The 18,252-nt window shown below is 47.9% G+C and overlaps 1 protein-coding gene across 2 annotated transcripts in view; it reads left to right on the forward strand.

The window, feature by feature from the left end:
- The first annotated feature begins 244 nt into the window (after positions 1–244).
- The window catches only part of POLR3G (RNA polymerase III subunit G), an 88,340-nt gene continuing 70,332 nt past the window's right edge, over positions 245–18,252 (forward strand). For both annotated transcript variants that reach the window (XM_073587054.1, XM_073587140.1), the window contains exon 1: positions 245–349. The gene's annotated coding sequence lies outside the window, so the exon portion shown is untranslated. The remainder of the gene's footprint in view (positions 350–18,252) is intronic.

Below are 18,252 nucleotides of genomic sequence, written 5' to 3' on the forward strand. Positions count from 1 at the left end.
TGCATAATTTTAGTGCAATCATCCACCAGTTGTGCCAAAATTATGTAACTTATCAAAGCTTTTAATCCCAAAATACATAGAGATGATAACTAGCATCCAGAGAACGTGTCTCTCACAGGTAGCAGTTATCTGGGAAAGATACAGCAATTTATTACTGTGCTGTGCTTCATCTTCTGTGAACACAGAGTTAATCTGCGCTCCTGTTCCTTTAAGTTGCTTCTGGATTAGCTCACCTGCTGGCAATGTGAGTCCTACTATTGATCAGGTGATGCCTATGACTCTGGGCAGGGAGCTGGAGGTCTCCAGAGAAGATCTGTGCATTTTAGCTAAAGATCATCAGGTTCTTCTGGTAAACAAGAAACAGAGTTATTACTATATTATTATTTCATATGGCATATAGATGATGTGTATCTGTAAACTATTTATGAAATAAGGTGAAAAATTGGTAATGAATTGATGTGGGGTGCGTTTATTGTAATATGTGTGTGTGTAGACTCCATATAATAACTGTACTGTTATTTCGGCACAAGCAATGTACACAGCGATGGGACACATTGCCTTTGATGTGTAAGGGATGTTGTTGTTGTGCCTTCTCTTATATCCTAGAACAGTTTTCCATATGGCATCTGTCCTGTATGAGGCTTTTTCTTTATGGCATTTTCCACTTTTCTTTCAACGGTAGGAATACCGCACATGTTCACACGTTGCTTGTTTGCTGCTATTTTGCAGTATAAGCAAACCCTATGGACTTCAGAAATCTCATGCACACACTTTTTTTTTTTTTTTTTTGTTTCCTTATTGAATTGGAATACTGCTGTGTTTTGTATTTTTTTGCTTTGTTTTTTAAACTGCAGCAGGTCAAATCTTTCAGCATTTTTTCACTTATAGAAAGCAGTGCGTTTAGTGTAAGGCTGTGTGCCCACAATGCGATTTTTTTTTTTTTTTTTTTTTTTTTTTTTTTTTTTTTAAGCGTTTTGGCGCAAAAACGCCCCCCATGCATTCCGCACATGCTGTGCTAATGCTGCGCTTTTTTCCGCGGCGGAAATGCATCACGGAAAAAATCGCAGCATGATCATTCTTTAGTGCGGAATCGCAAAGAATTGTGGCTATGCCCACCATGCGGGAAGTTAAGCGTCTCATGTGCGGTTGGTACCCACGGTGTGGAGGAGAGGAGACTGTCCTCCAGGCCCTGGGTACCATACCCCTGTAAAAAAAAAAAAAGAATAAAAAAATCGGGGTATATTTACCTTCCGACGTCCCGCGCTGTATTCCCGGCCTAAGCGTTCCCAGTAATGCCTTGCGGCAAGGTCCTATGATGACGCGGTCTCGCGAGATCGCTATAGTAACACGAGACTACGTCATCACAGGTCTCGCAAGGCATTACTGGGAACGCTGAGGCCTGGGAATGCAGCGCGGGACGCTGGAAGGTAAATATACCCCGATTTTTTTTTTATTTTTTTTTTTTTTCTAAATTTTTTTTAGCATTTTTAACATTTTATCTTTTACTATTGATGCCGCATAGGCGGCCTCAATAGTAAGAAGCTGCTCACACTTGTCAAACACTCTGTGCCGTCATTCAGTGACGGAGCCTTGGACGCGGGCTGCAGCGTCTGAGGCTCCGTCACCGCTAGCGCTGATGAACCATCTGTGCTAGTGGGTATAGCATAACGCGATCGTGTTATGCTATACCGTTTAAATAGCCCGTCAACACTATGCGTTGAACGGGCTGGTTAAATGCAATGTTAACCTGGCCTTATTTTTGTGCGCTTCCCATGTTTGAACTATGTCTTGGTCTCCTAACATGGATGTTAGTATTAGCGCAGTTTAATTACATTATTGATAGGTGTTAAAGATAAGCAAAGCCTGACCAACATGAGAAAGTAAACTATGGCCTACATTAGGTAAATCATGCCTGTCCAAAACAACTTCTTTTTTTTTTTTTTTTTTTGGCTGTGTTCACACACAGCGTTTTTTTTTTTTCCTGCAGATTTGCCAAAAAATCTGCGGGACAAACGCGAAAAAGCTTCCCATTCATTTCTATGCATTTAGCACTTTTTGTGCACATTGATGCGTTTTTTACCGCGAAAAAAACATAGCGGTAAAAAACGCAGCATGCTCATTAATTTTGCGGGTTTTTCCACGTTTCTGGCTAGTTCAATGCGTTTTGAAAACGCGCCGGAAAGAAAGCGCAAAAAACGTGCAAAAATTGCACGGAAAACGCGAAGACAGAAAAGGTGCGGTTTCTGGCAAGGGAGTCAGGTTTTTGAGCAGAAATTTTCTGCTACGTGTGCACTTAGCCTTACACTTGCAATTGTGTATTTTTTTCATGCGCTCGTGAACTTTCTTCTTCAAAATAGTCACTATTTTGTCAGACATTAAAAAAAAACAAAAAACTCTCCACTCACATAGAATGTTAGTTGAAAGGGACCTCCAGGGTCATCATGTCCAACCCCCTGCTCAATGCAGGATTCATTAAACCATCTCAGACAGATGTCTGTCCAGCCTGTGAAGATGTCTGTGAAGACTTCCATTGAAGGAGAACTCAGTACCCACCTTTCACATACTGTCCATATTGCATTAGTGGCCTAACACCCTGTATTGTTTATACTTGCATGGTAGAATTTTGTAATCCTGAAAAACGCAGCAAAAACTGCGTTTTTTTTTTTTTTTTTTTTTTTTTCTGCCAAGAGATCAGGTTTTGGCTGCAGAAAAAAAAAACAGAAACCAAGCAGTGTGTGATCATAGCCTTATAGTTTCCTGTGCACCACATGGGTACAATATGAATCCCAATACAGCTATGTGTACATGAATCCTCGTATTGAGGCTGTGTACCCACGTTGCGGATTGTATGCGCTTTTGCCGCAAAAAATGCACCCCATGCATTCCTATGGCATTCCGCACCTGCCGTGCGAAAAAATCGCAGCAGGCTCATTATTTTTGCGACTCCTCACACATAGGAATGCATGAGATCCGCTTACTTTCCGCATGTGGCTATGCCCACCATGCGCAAACTGAGCGGCTCATTTGTGGATGGTACCCACGGTCTGGAGGAGAGGATACTGTCCTCCAGGCGCTGGGAGTTCCCACCTTACCTGGATGGTGGAGCACTGCACCTTAGGAGAAGGTGCAGTACCTCTGTGGCAACCGAGCCTCATGGGCGCCACATGTGCACACGTTGCGGATTCTGGTGCGGATCCACAGCAGATTTGGCCCTGCGGATCTGCAGCAGATTCTCCTGCAGTGTACAGTACCATTTTAACCAATGCAAAACAAAAAACGCTGTGCAAAAAAACGCGCGGAAACGAAGAAGCGGTGAAACGCGCAGTAGGCCAGGGGAATTTTGATTACACACGGCCATATGTATAGCGCACAGTTCTAGTTGCAGGCTGTCTGCCTGACTTGCAGTAATAGCACTAGAAGCACTTTGTGCTTTTTGTCTTGTTTTGGAGTAAGCCTACTTGGTGCAATAGCCAGTATTGACTAAGTGTATACCAGCATTGGAACACAATATGAGTTTCTATGGCATGTGGTTGTAGGACACTTGCAGGCTGATAGTAGTATATGTTTGTTCTGTGCTCTGAGCCAATTCATAATGATTTAACCCCGTATTTCATGCCTGCTTAGTGTGATACTCTGTTTGCCGATGTAATTTTTAAATTGTTTAAATAAAATGTCTATTTTATTTCATAAATACTTGGTGACTTTTTTGCTTTAATTAGCTAAGAAAGGTTTCTGCTATCATATTAACTCAGAGTTGTTGAGATATTATTGTTGTTCCATAGTTTTTGGCAGGGTTCCCCAACTCCAGTCCTCAAGGCCCACCAACAGATCATGATTTCAGGATTGCCTTAGTATTGCTCAGGTGATTGCTTCACCTGTGCAATACAAAGGAAATCCTGAAAACATGATCTGTTGGTGGGCCTTGAGGACTGGAGTTGGGGAACCCTGGTTAATTGCTGTGGTAATGTGTTTTTTTTTCTGTTTTTTTTCTTCCCCCCCCCCCCCCCCAGCAAGGGGAGATAGAGGCCTCGGATTCGGACCTGGACTCCTCGGACAAGGAAAAGGGTCATCCATATTTCCTACCTGAGGACATTGGGAAATTGCTAAAGCTTGTGAGGTCCACAATGGGACTTGAGACACCAAAAGAGCCGAAATCAATTCAAGATGCTATGTTTAGCAATCTTGAGGGGAAAAAACGAAGGGTTTTTCCCTTTCATGATAACCTGTTAAATTTAATCGAGAGTGGAAAAAACCCAACAAAAAATGTCCATACCGCAGGCGCTCAAACGTAAATACCCGTTTGATGAGGAGATATGCGATAAATGGGAAAAAGCTCCCAAACTAGATGCCGCCATTGCTAGTACATCCAGAGGAATAGCATTGCCATTTGAAGACATGGGCGCCCTAAAAGATCACCTTGACAAGAAAGCAGACGTTTTTCTAAAAGCTGCTTGGGAAGCATCCGCTTGGTCGCTTAAACCAGGGGTGGCTGCCACTTGTACAGCACGTGCTATGGTCAAGTGGTTAGATGAATCAAGTGACCAAATTAAGAATAAATGCCCAAGGGAGACACTGGTGGAGGCAATACCTCTCCTACAGAAGGCAGCGGGATTCCTGGTGACGCCGCAGTAGATTCCGTCCGAGGTGCTGCCCGTGCATGCGCCCTTTCAAATTCAGGCCGCAGAGCACTTTGGTTAAAAAACTGGTCGGCAGATTTCCAGTCAAAGGTTAAACTCTGTGCCGTCCCTTGTGAGGGTCAATACTTATTTGGAAAAGCACCGGATAAAATTTTGGAAAAAGCATCAGATAAGAAAAAATGGTTTCCAACCCCCTTCCCTAGGCATCGGTGGACTGAGGCTCACTCGTCCTTTCGTGGAACAGGGAATAGAGGGAGCCGAGGGCGGCCAGATGATAGAACCACACCGGGTAGGCCCTGGAGGGGAAGAAAGGAGAGAAGTTTCCTCTTTAGTAGAACCACCCCGAGACCAGATACCAAGCAATGATGCCAGGGCGTTTGGGGGAAGGCTTCGGTTCTTTGTCCATCAGTAGGTAGCATTGCCCACCTCAAAGTGGGTAACCGACCTGTTGGACGAGGGCCTACGGCTGAGTTTTCTAAAGCTTCCTCCTCAAAGACTAAAAGTGACCCGGGTAGCCAAAAAGATTCAGGCTACATTAGAAAAGGAGATCCAGCTCATCATTCACAAAGAGGTACTTATAAAAGTACCGTGTCATCAAAAAGGGAAAGGGTTTTACAGTACTCTGTTCCTCACACCAAAACCAGATGGGTCACTAACAACAATATTCAATCTCAAAGCCCTGAACCAATATATCAGAACAGAGAAATTCAAAATGGAGACCTTGGGGTCAGCAGTGAAACTACTCGACCCAGGTTGCTACATGGCAGTAATAGATCTTACCGATGCCTATTACCATGTCCCAATATGGGGGGGGGGGGGGGGACACCAACAATATCTGAGACTGGTAGTAGAGATTGCTCAAATCCCCACTCATCTTCAGTACCAGTGCCTAGCCTTCGGGGTATCAGTAGCCCCGCGTATATTTACAAAAATCATCTGGGAAGTAGCGTCCTTTATAAGAAGGGAAAATATCCTGTTAGTACCCTAGCTAGACGATATCCTGGTTATAGCAAACGATAAGCAAAATTGTGAAGATGCAGTTACAAGGGTCCTGGAAATATTAACCAGGTTAGGCTGGATGATCAATCTGAAAAAATCCAAATTAACTCCAGTGCAGTCACAAGAATTCCTTGGAATTCAGTTGGACTCATTAAAACAGCAGTGCATTCTTCCAGGAAGAAAAATTGGGGCTATACAGGAAAAAATACAACGGATACAGTCCGGTCGAGCCATACCAGTAAGAGAGTCAATGTCGCTTCTGGGCACGTTAACAACAACAATCCCAGCGGTCCGGTGGGCACAAGCCCATACGAGAGAACTACAGTGGCAGATCCTATCCGAGCAGAAGGGTCCTTCCAATTTAAATCGGGAGATTATCCTCTCCTCTCAAGTGCAGGAGTCACTAAAATGGTGGCTGAGCACCGAAAACTTAAACAGAGCAGTGCCCTGGACTACTCAGAACTCGGTGGTATTGACCACGGACGCAAGTCCGAGTGGTTGGGGGGCACACATAGAGAAACGAACCCTACAGGGCCAGTGGGAATCCGGAATGAGGGATGCATCCTCAAATCTAAAAGAACTGGCGGCTGTAAGGCGAGCCCTTCCCCTAGTAAAGCAAGAAGTACAAGGGAGACATGTCACCATATTATCCGACAACAACACGGTCCTAGCATACATAGACAAGGGGGTACAAGGTCGGCAACCCTTATGGCAGAGGCCAGGGAATTATTCGCTTGGGCAGAAAACAATCTTCTATCCTTATCGGGTACACATTTAAAGGGGGCACACAATTATCTGGCCGATTATTTAAGCCGTCATGTACTACACCAGGGAGAATGGTCCCTAAGTCAAAAAATATTTGGGGAAATCTGCGCTGCCTGGAGCACACCAGAAGTAGACTTGTTTGCCACCAGGGAAAATCGGAAAGTGGACAGGTTCTACTCCCTAAATCCAAGAGAGCAGCCAGAAGGGGTGGATTCGCTACTACATCAGTGGAAATTTCGCCTGGCCTATGCGTTCCCCCCCCCCCCCCCCCCCCCCCCCCGTTTCCATTGATTCCAGTAGTCTTAAAAAAGATCCGGCAGGAGAGAGCTCGAATAATCCTGATTGCGCCCTTCTGGCCGAAAAGGGCATGGTTCACGTGGCTCAGATGCATGTCTGTCTCGGGCCCAGTGGAACACCCCAGGGTTCACGGGCTGCACTTCACTGCATGGAACTTGAGAGGGGACTCCTTCTAGCAAAAGGGTTCTCAGTCCTGTTAGTAACCACCCTGCTCGCTAGCAGAAAGGAGGTAGCTTCACGAAAATACCAAAAAATTTTGGGAAAAAATCTTGCAGTTCACGGGCCGACAATTGACTAGAACAGCCCAGAAAATACCAATAAAAGAGATCCTAGAGTTCCTCCAGAAAGGACTGGAAAAAGGTCTGTCCACAAGCACCTTAAAAGTGCAGGTATTGGCCCTGGGTGCATTGTTTGATCAAAAACTGGCTTATCACCCATGGATCTATAGATTCATTCGGGCCCACAAAATTAACATCTAAGGTAGCTCCCTGGGATCTAAATTTAGTATTAAGGGCACTGACGGCATCTCCATTTGAACCTATTGCTTCCATCTTAATAAAGGCACTAACGCTAAAAACATACTCCTGGTAGCCCTAACCTCAGCTCATTGTGTCTGCGAGCTGCAGGCGATATCTGTAAATCCACCATATACCACCTATTTGGATGATAGAGTGATCATAAAAACTGATCCAGCCTTCTGACCGAAGGTAAATTTCACAGGGAGCAGGAGATAATTTTGCCCTCGTTTTGTCCGAACCCCAAATTCCAGGGAGAGAAAAACCTTCCATTGCCTAGATGTCAGACGTTGCCTGCTGCAATATATAGAAGCCTCAAAATCATGGTGACAGTCTTCAGCCCTTTTTGTCTCCTTCCAGGGGACAAACAGGGGGAAAGGAGCTTCAAAATCTATAATTGCACGATGGCTTCCTATGGGTATTGCACTAGCTTACTCTTCTTCGGATCTGACTCCCCCACTGGGTGTAACGGGTCACTCTACAAGAGCCATAGCCACGTCCTGGGCTGAAAGGGCAAATGCTTCGGTCGAGCAGATTTGTAAGGCAGCAGCATGGTCCTCACCATCCACTTTCTTCCGGCACTATAGACTAGACTTGGGGCCCTCAAATCTGGCCTTTGGGAGAAAAGTGTTGTCTGCTGTTGTCCTACCCTAGGAGTCTATTCTATCTTTCCTCTCATGTGCAGTGCTGTCATGGGGAAGGGAAAAAATGATGATTACTTACCGGTAATCTGATTTTCCAGAGCCATGACAGCACTGCATTGTTCCTGCCCTATCTTGGTGATGGTTGTGTGGTGCACCAGAGGATTTAAAATTATATCGGGATATGTATATAAAGGGAAAAGAAGGTGAATTAGTAACGCTGTTATATAACATGTATGTAAACTAATAAGGCGGTTACCTTGCATACTCTGAAACAAACTGAGGGGAGAGGTGCCGCCCCCTTCTTATGTCTCTGCTACAGGTTTCCTGTTTCCTGGGGGTGGATACCTTCTCTCATGTGCGGTGCTGTCATGGCTCTGGAAAATCAAATTACCGGTAAGTAATTATCTTTTTTTTTTTTTTGCATGTCAGTCCTTATTGCGGATCTGCAGTGTTTCTTCACCCATTGACTTGCATTGAGTCGGGCACGACCGCAGCAAAAACAAAGGTCTAGAAAAGATCTGCGGTTTTGCTGCAGATGAAACGCTGCAGAGCGGAAGGAGTGTGGGCGGTGACAGTGTAGGGAGGAGGGCCCCTGCAGAGTGTCCGGGCCGGAACCAAGGGGATCGCCATCTAGGTTCCTAAGGGAATTGTATCCGGGGAACGGAGGAGGAAGGTGGACGGCTGAGAGTGACAGGACAGCAAGGGGAGGGGCGAGTATAAAAGGGGCAGGGAGTGCACAAGGGAGTCAGAGAGCCAGAGCGACAAACAGTGGCCTTCGGAGAGGAGGTGCTGAGCTTACCGACAAGAGACTGTCTCGTCACGACCTGCCCACGGTCGTCCGCGGCTGTTGCCGCTGTGCTCCAGCCCGTTGCAGCCTGTCCGCTGCCTCTCACGGCCGCTGCTGCTTCACTCTAGCCCGTGGTTGCGGCCTGCCCGCTGCAGCCCGTGGCTGCAGCCTGTCCATCACCGTCCGCAGCAGCCATCACCCCAGTCGGCAGTTGGGGCCTGCTCCTCGCCAACAGAGAGACTTTGCCCAGCCTCAGGACGTGCACGTGGCCTACCAACCGCCACTCCTGGTAACTGCGACACACCCCTGCTTGGGGACTGGAGTCCCCCTGAACCCGCTAATGAGTAGAACCCCGCTATCTTTACAGGGGGGTTACCTCATCAAAGGACTCACTCAGGGCTTGTTGTGCCCCAACCCCTCCTGGGCGCTGAGACGCCCGAAGACTACGCCAGATCTTCAGCAGCTGGGCCGCCAAAGCAGCTTCATCAGAGACGCCGAGGGACGTCAGGATGGATAAGTGACACTATAGGAAATAAGGACCCGTAGTCGGCCATACCGCGGCCCTATAGTAACCGGCCTTTGCGGGGTTATTCGTATTCTCTTTCATATTGGTTGGTTGTACTGAGTCCCTGCGAAGACAATTATTGTTTTGGTTGCTTAGTATAGCTCTAGCGGCTTCAATTTATAAGTGTTGCTTCTCAAAGTACAACTCGGTCTCGCGTCTCGTCACTGCATCCTGCGTACCTGCTACTACCTACATTTGGCGTAGTCAGCAGGATGCAGTCTCCGAGCGCGGACAATGACACCCCAGCGCAGGGCCATGAACTCAACAGATAAGGAGGGCCCCCTTTCCAGCATTTTGTTGGGGGCTATGCTGAGCAACCTGCCTAGGTTTTCTGGCTCCAATACCATGCTATGGAGCTGGACAGAGCGAATGCGGGGACTCTTTCGGATGCACCCGATGACTCCTGACCTGTTAGCCAAAGTAGCTCTCATGGCATTAGATGGAGAGGCTCGGAATTCAGTAATGTTGAGGCCCCTGGGACACCGAAACACCTTTTGATAGCGTTTTATAGATTTTAGAACAGACCCATGGGGACCCAACCAACGTGGGAGAGTTAAGGACCCGGTTGTTCAGTCGGATGCAGGGGGAGAGACCAACACCCAGTATATGAATGTCCTCCAAGAGTTACACACGGCCATCGAAAGGAAGGATGGCGTAGGGGTAGGACCTATTGACATTACACTACGCGACTTGTTGGTGACTTGACTACGGGACCCGTTAATAAAGCAGACATTACGGGAGCAGGTCAGAATGAATCCACGTATGGACTTTTCAGAGGTGGGAAGTCAAGCACGTGCTCGAGAGCAGGAGCAGGGAACGGCGGTCCCCGTGGGGAAGGTCCAGAGTGTGGAGGCTTCTGTGAACGCAGTTGAGGAGCCTCAATGGGTAGAGGAGATGAAACGAGTTGAAAAACATCGAGGGCGAGTTGGCCGAAAGGAAAAGAAGGACTGAGTCTGGGACTGGACGGCCTAGTTTCAATCCCGGTCCCTGGGGGCCCCGCTCCACCCGGGGCGGTCGGTCGTCACAGACCCGGTGCGATGAGTGCGGGGACCCGGGCGACTTCGCCCGAGAGTGTCCGGCGTGGGAGATACCCACCCTGGCGGCCATTAAACTAGAGGGCTTCAGGCTGGGGGAACGCCGCTCGGAGCCAGAAACCACGATTAGGGGTGGTGGAAGTCCCGAAGATTTGGTCGCAAAGTGTCCGGTGGTATGGGCAGAAGTCGAGGGCCGTGCCATCGGTGCCTAGTGGACATGGGGTCACAAGTAACAACTATGCCTGCAACTTATTTCCGGCAGAATTTCCCTGAGGCAGCAAGACCCCAGTGGGGGCCCATGATCAGACGTAGCCGCCAATCAACTACCGGTCCCTGTTGCCGGGGTGGTGTGGGTACAGGTGATGCTGTGCGGAAAATCCCTCGGCCGCAGAGGAGTGGTTCTGACCCAAGGGGAAACCGATAAGCAACATCCAGTCATTCTGGGCATGAACATACTGCGGGAGTTCGGCAATCTGCTCCTCAATGATCCCACGCACGAGATCCTGAAGCAGTGGGGTTCTCGCACAGCCCAAGGACAGGTATTCCAGCAGTTGGTGCAGGAAGCATGAGTACATCAGGACTGCCGGGAGGGCGAAGCTCTGGGCAAAGTCATCGCGCCAGCGGCTCTCCTGCTTGTACTGCCCCCTGGGCAGATGGTGATGGCCCTGCCAATTTGAGCCTCAATGCCCTAGAGATGCAGGTGGAGCCATGCTACTTGGAGCGCTTGCCTCCTGGCATACTGGTGGCTCGCTCCCTAACCACAGTGCAGAAGGGGACCGTGCTGGTGTGCTGCTTCAACCTTGAAGACCAAGACATCGTCCTGAAGCAGTACAATTGAGAGTGCAATCCGAGGATCTTTGGGCAGTGACTATCCGGACTCTGCAAGCTGCCGAGATCTCAACTCAGGAGAAGGGTCAAAACATCCTGGAACAAATGCAGGCCGAGCTCTCCGGTCTAACTTCAGCCCAGCTTTCCCAGATAAAAACACTGCTCGGACAGTACCACGAGGTATTTGCTAGTCACGAGGAAGATTTTGGATGTACCACCGCCATCACCCATGGAATTCCCACGGCAGGAGCAGCCCCCATCCGCGAACGATATCGGCAGATTCCTCCACAGCTCTACCAAGAGGTGTAAACTTTACTGGCTCAAATGCTACGAAAGGGAGTTATCTGAGAAAGCCAAAGCCCCTGGGTGGCTCCCATCGTGTTGTCCGCAAAAAAGATGGCACTCTACGGTTCTGCGTGGACTATCGAAAGCTGAACGCCTGTACCATCAAAGATTCGTACCCACTACCCCGTATAGAAGAATCCTTGTCCGCCTTGGGGAAGGCTATGTACTTTTCGACTTTGGACCTGGCCAGTGGGTACTGGCAGGTGCCCATGTCAGAAGAAGACAGGGCTAAGATGGCATTCATACTTCCCATGGGACTATTTGAGTTCAATCGGATGCCGTTCGGACTGGCCATTGCCCCGGGAACCTTTCAGCGGTTGATGGAGCGGTGTCTGGGGGATCTCAATTTCGAGGCCACGTTAATATACCTAGACAATATCCTCATCTATGTTGCCACGTTTGAGGACCACCTGAGGTGGTTGGGGCAGGTAATCGTCCGGCTGCAAAAGTACGGGTTGAAGGTAAAACCCCAGAAATGCCACCTATTTCGCACCCAGATCAAATATTTGGGGCATTCTATCTCGGCAGAAGGCCGAAGGCCGTCCCAGGAAAAGGTTGCTGTCATCCAGGGGTGGCCTACCCCCGAGACGGTAAAAGACGTGCGGGCCTTCCCGGGGTTGGCCGGATACTACCGTCGTTTCGTAAAGAATTTTGCTTGTCGAGCCCTGCACGACCTGCTGAAAGCGGCTCCCGCTGGGGCAAATGGATGGAAAATCCAGTGGAAACAACCCCAAGAAGAGGCCTTCCAGGACCTTAAAGCTGCATTCTCAGGTGCCCCGGTGTTAGCTTATGCGGATTTCTCGCAACCGTTCATCCTGCACACTGACGGGAGTCGCTAGGGGCTGTGTTGTCACAAGTTCAAAATGGCCAGGAGAGAGTGATTGTGTATGGAAGCCGCTCACTTCATGATTCCGAGCGCAACCCTGACAATTACAGCTCCTTTAAGCTCGAGCTCCTCACAATAGTGTGGGCCATGACGGAGCGGTTCTCAGAGTACCCGGCGGGATCCGAAGTGGTGGTGCGGACTAACAATAACCCGCTGGCCCATTTGGAGAACGCCAGCTGGGGGCTCTGGAACAAAGGTGGGTGGCCTGAATGGCTAAATTCAACTATAAGATCATCTATAAAAGAGGGGCTGAAAATGTACACGCTGGCACCCTCTCCAGGATCCGACATACAACTCCAGGGACGAGTCGAGACGACGAATTGGAAGGGGAAGAGATACCGTTCACCCTCACTGCCGCCGTGCTCACAGCTGCCACCCAGAAAGTATCCTCCTCGGAAACCCTAAGGGGCTTGCTGGAGCAATCCCGTGACAAATGGATCCAACAGCAGCAAGAAGACGAAGAAATTGGACCCCTCCGGCAATGGGTAGCTGCTGGCAAACTGCCCACTGACTCCCATAGACAGACTTTGACTCGGGACATGTCGCTGATGTTACGACAATGGGAAAGGCTGGTTATCAGAAAGGGACTATTGTATCGTAAAACGACATCACGGACAACATCTATGACGATGTGGCAGTAGTTGCGCCCAGAGCCCAACTCAACGAACTGGCTCGAGAAGCCCACGAAAAAGAGGCTCATTTTGGAGCTCAAAAGACCTTGCAATGGTTGCAGCAGATAATTTACCATCCACGCTTGCATGCTGTTGTGGACGAGACTTGCCGGGCCTGCCGCCTATGCGAATTAGCCAAACAGCGAGCCCCAGTACAAACAATAGTGACCTCAGTGCCCCTCGAGCTTCTGACGGTGGATTACCTGACCATTGGTCCCGCATTCCAGGGGTACGAACACTGCCTTGTCATGGTAGACCATTTCACCAAGTTTGCTGTGGTCACTCCCACTCGAGACCAAACCGTGGTGTCGGCCGCCTCCGCAATTTGTAGAAACTTCATACAAGTGTACGGCTGCCCTCCACATATACATTGCGACCAATGAGCCTGTTTTTTGGGGAAAATTATTAAGGAGGAGCTACACCGTTTCTACGGTATTGACAAATCCCAGACCACGCCATACCGCCCGCAGGGAAACGGGGCCTGCGAACGATTTAATCGGACATTAATTCAAATGTTGCGTACTCTGGAGAGTGACAAGAAGGTCCGTTGGCCCGAATATGTCCCTGAATTAGTATGGGTTTATAACAACTGGGTATACTCCCTGCTATTTGGATGAGAAGGCAAAGGGATCACGGAGGTAGAGTTGGACCCAGAGGAGCCCCAGCCCTGGACCGGTGTGTCATCATGGGTACGAAATCACTGACACCGGCTACAAACTCTCCATCGAATTGTTCATACCAAACTCCAAGACTTAGAACACCCAGGAAGGAATCTTTCTCCACCTCCCAACCTCCAAAACAGAGATCGAGTTCTCGTACTAGACCATCGCCCCAGCGAACAAATTAGAGCCACGCTGGGGAGAGCGTCCCAACAGAGTTCTACGCCGTATAAACCCTGAAGGACCTGTATACGAAATACGACCCGAGAAAGACTGAACATTGTGCACTGTAATATGTTACGCCCATGTACTTCCACCGACCCGGTACTACCTGAACCTACTCCTCAGGTCTCTGAACCATTGCCAGTGGTCTGGGACCTGGACGACAAAGAAGACTTCCCCACGATATCCATGGGCTCTCCACTCAATGACAACTCAACTGACCCAATTAGCCTGCCCGAACCAGCTAGCCCACCAACCAAGAAGACTCCACCCTAGTCGAACGTAGACGCTCCGAGCGGTCAACGGCTGGCAAACCCCCCCCCCCCCCCGAATGATACAAACAGGACCAGTTCATAGGGCAACAAAAACTGACATCTCAGCAGACCAACCCAAGTGTACTAAGGCCCTTGCCCAAGGACTGGCGAGCATACAGGGTGGGGGAGTGTAGGGAGGAGGGCCCCCGCAGAGTGTCCGGGCTGGAACCAAGGGGACCGCCATCTAGGTTACTAAGGGAACTGTATCTGGGGAACGGAGGAGGAAGGTGGACGGCTGAGAGTGACAGGACAGAAAGGGGAGGGGCGAGTATAAAAGGGGCAGGGAGCGCGCAAGGGAGTCAGTTACCTGTTACTACCTACATGTGTGGGCAGTAATTGTGTGGGCCTATGCTGTGCGGGGGTTGCCGGGGGGGTCTGTATGCAGGGGCTGTGTTTCTGTATGCAGGCATCGTCCGATAGGACTACAAGTCCCATCCGGCTATGCCTGCTACACTGACAGTGAGTGACACATTAGCCAATGATGTAGTAGTAGTAGTGCCATCATCTGGCTAATGTGTTGAATGTAAAAAAAAAAAACATATAACATACAGTACATATAACATAGAGTCCCATGTCGATCTCCGGTGTAGAACACAGGGGCTCCATGATGCACTGACAGCGGAGGTAATCCTCCGCGGTGTATATCCTGGGATATCCGCCGGAAGAGAGTGAGGTCACTTAAGTTCATTCTCTCACCAACAATGCTGGGTGAGAAAATTCCCTCGCAGCATTGCCATAAAGTGAGAGCCTGAACTCGGGTAACTTCAGTGATGCACTGCAGGAGCCATTGTCTCCTGTCAGTTCATCACTGGGAGGCCCTATAGAGCAGTGACATCACCTGATGTTACTGTTCTATAGGGAAAATCATCGTGGGACACTCGTTATTAATTGTACTGCATTGGACAGGGAGTATACGATTGTTTTATTTTTATTATAGGAGACCGAGGGCGTCGCTTGGATCTGAGCATGCAATAAAAATGAAAACCGTGTTTTAATTCATTAAAATACTTTAGTCTTGTGTTTTTTTTTTTTACCCTTTCAAACAATAAGATTAATAATGGCTAGGTGTCTTATTGACGCCTCTCCATTATTAACCGGACATAAGGTCACCTTACAATAGCAAGATGACATTAACCCCTTATTACCCCATATCCTACCGCTACACGGGAGTGGGAAGAGAGGGGCTAAGTGCCAGAATTGGCGAATCTTTTATAGATGAGCCTTTTCTGGGGCGGCTGCAGGCTGGTATTTGTCGCCAGGGGGGCCCAATATCCATGGCCCCTTCCTAGGTAATGAATATTAGACCGCAGCTGTCTGCATAGCCTTTCTGGCTATAAAATATAGGGGGGACCCCTCATCACTTTTTTTTTTTTTTTTTTTTGGGGGGGGGGGTCAGCATTCTGCAGCCTAGATATGCACTGAGATTATGTGAAAAGCCTGGACAACCTGTTCTGTTATGTATTTCTGCTAAGTTGGATTGCCCGCCAGGGCTGGTGGGGTACTCTGTACCGGGCCCGTTGGTTTCAATGGGAGATGTCACGGTAGCTGTGACCCGGTCCGTGGCCCTGGGCGTCCATTGTAAAAGGGAAATGTTGAACGTGTGGATGATGATTAAAGTTTGAGTGAATGATTCGTGACGCCACCTGTGGTGTTTGGCAATGAAGATGTTAAGCCGACGCTGCAGACAGATCCTCTGGGACAGATGGTGTGGTGCAGCTTTGATGCTGTGGCCTTCCACAGGTAGGGCTGTAGTCCCAGGGCAGTGTAGATGGAGAGGTAGTGAAGAGACGTAGATGGTGCAGTGCCAGGCACAGAGATGTAGCAGTGCTGAGTGTGTTGGCGCAGGAATAACTGGAGGACACCAGGGCATGTAGTTCCAAAGCTTTACTCAGTCTGTTGTGCATACAGGTGCCCGCATCCGTGCCGTGTCCTCCGGGTCAGGGGCTCAGTCAACCTCCAAGCTAGATGAAGCACTCCGTTCCAACACTCCGCCAACATGTGCCTTTTCTGAACGTCTCCCTCTATTGCTACACAACCCCTTTAACATGGTCAATATCTTTGTAACTCCGAACGTCATAAAAAAAAAAAAATTAATTCTTGCTATTCCATTTGATTGGGCTAAACCTCTGTCTTTAATGTCTCCTCCACCTCCCCCAATACATTCTACATTATTCTTAGTTGTTTTCCTTCATGTAGAATTAACCTACAAGGAAAGAAGGGGTTTATTTTAATTCCAATATTTCTGTCCCATTGACTTGCATTGGAATCGGCGATATCCGATACTTTTTGGGTATCGGTCCGATCCAATCCGATATTGGAAGGTATCGCTCAACACTACTCATAAGCATCAAGAATCAAAAGGCTAGACTGGACTTTGCTGAAAAACATCTAAAAAAGCCAGCACAGTTCTGGAAGAACATTCTTTGTACAGATGAAACCAAGATCAACCTCTACGAGAATGATCGAAAGAGAAAAGTATGGCAAAGGCGTGGTACAGCTCATGATCCAAAGCATACCACATCATCTGTAAAACACGGTGGAGGCAGTGTGATGGCTTGGGCATGCATGGCTGCCAGTGGCACTGGGTCACTATTGTTTATTGATGTGACGCAGGACAGAAGCAGCCAAATGAATTCTGAGGTATTCAGAGCCATACTGTGTGCTTAGATCCAGCCAAATGCAGCCAAACTGATTGGTCGTCGTTTCATACAACAGATGGACAATGACCCACAACATAAAGCCAAAGCAACCCAGGAGTGTATTAAAGCAAAGAAGTGGAATATTCTTGAATGGCCAAGTCAGTCACCTGATCTCAACCCAATTGAGCATGCATTTCACTTGTTAAAGACTAAACTTCAGACAGGTCCACAAACAAACAGCAACTGAAAACCACCGAAGTGAAGGCCTGGCAGAGCATCAAAAAGGAGGAAACAGTGTCTGGTGATGTCCATGAGTTCAAGACTTCAGGCAGTCATTGCCAACAAAGGGTTTTCAACCAAGTACTAGAAATGAACATTTTATTTACAATTATTTAATTTGTCTAATTACTTTTGGTCTCTTTAAATACAGGGTGGCACATGTTAAGGAGCTGAAACTCCTAAACCCTTCATCCAATTTTAATGTGGATACCCTCAAATGAAAGCTGAAAGTCTGAACTTCAACTGGATCTGAATTGTTTTGTTTGAAATTCATTGTGGTAATGTCTAGAACCAAAATTAAAAATTAAAAAAAAATGCTCTCTGTCCAAATATATATGGACCTAACTGTATCTATAGATAGAAGGAATGAGAGAGACTGCTAGATATAGATAGATATTATCTAGCTATTATATGTCTGAGTAATGGAGTGTGGGTTGGACAAATGTAAAAGAGGAGGTTGGACAGAAATTACATCACAAATCTTTTTTTATTGCTAAATAATATATCTTTATTTTGGTTATAAAAACGCATACAAATCCGTATGGAAAAAAAAAGCACGAAAAACTGCATCAAACGCACCTGCGTTTTCTGCCAAGAGATGCGGATTGTACGACGAAAAATCCGCAGCCAAATCCGCAGCCAAATCCACATCGTGTGCACATACCCTAAATTTGCAGCCTGCTCTACTCCATAGCTTTTGGGAGGAAGAAAAGCACCAGGTTGGAAGCCGTGTTCGTCACACAGTACATGATATTCTATAAAGAGTGACCCTCTCAGTGGTGGTAATTGATTATGGATGGATTTATGTGTCTCACTTGTGCTTAGTGTCTAGTATCCAGCACTTCACCATTCCACAAGATCACAGCATCCATGTACCGCTGGCACAATAGTTGAGCTTTGTCGTGCATGTAAGACAATCAGCATGTTAGCCAATCGAATGTGAGTTAACAGGCAGTTCGTGGAAATTTTAACATGTCTGCGCATGGGGTTTTGTTTTTTGTTTTTTTACCTTATCGTTTGCTAAAGGCACATAAAAGTTTGCCAAACTAAAGTATATCGGAGCCTTCAGACTCTCCTGTGGCAGATGATATCAGGTGAGAGCAGGCTCAGCCATAATAGACTATGCTCACACAATGGTTATTTGATGCTGCAGATTTTCTGCACGT

The sequence above is a fragment of the Dendrobates tinctorius genome, unplaced genomic scaffold (assembly GCF_039654945.1).
Source record: "Dendrobates tinctorius isolate UK_male_01 unplaced genomic scaffold, ASM3965494v1 ptg000003l, whole genome shotgun sequence".
NCBI lineage: Eukaryota > Metazoa > Chordata > Amphibia > Anura > Dendrobatidae > Dendrobates > Dendrobates tinctorius.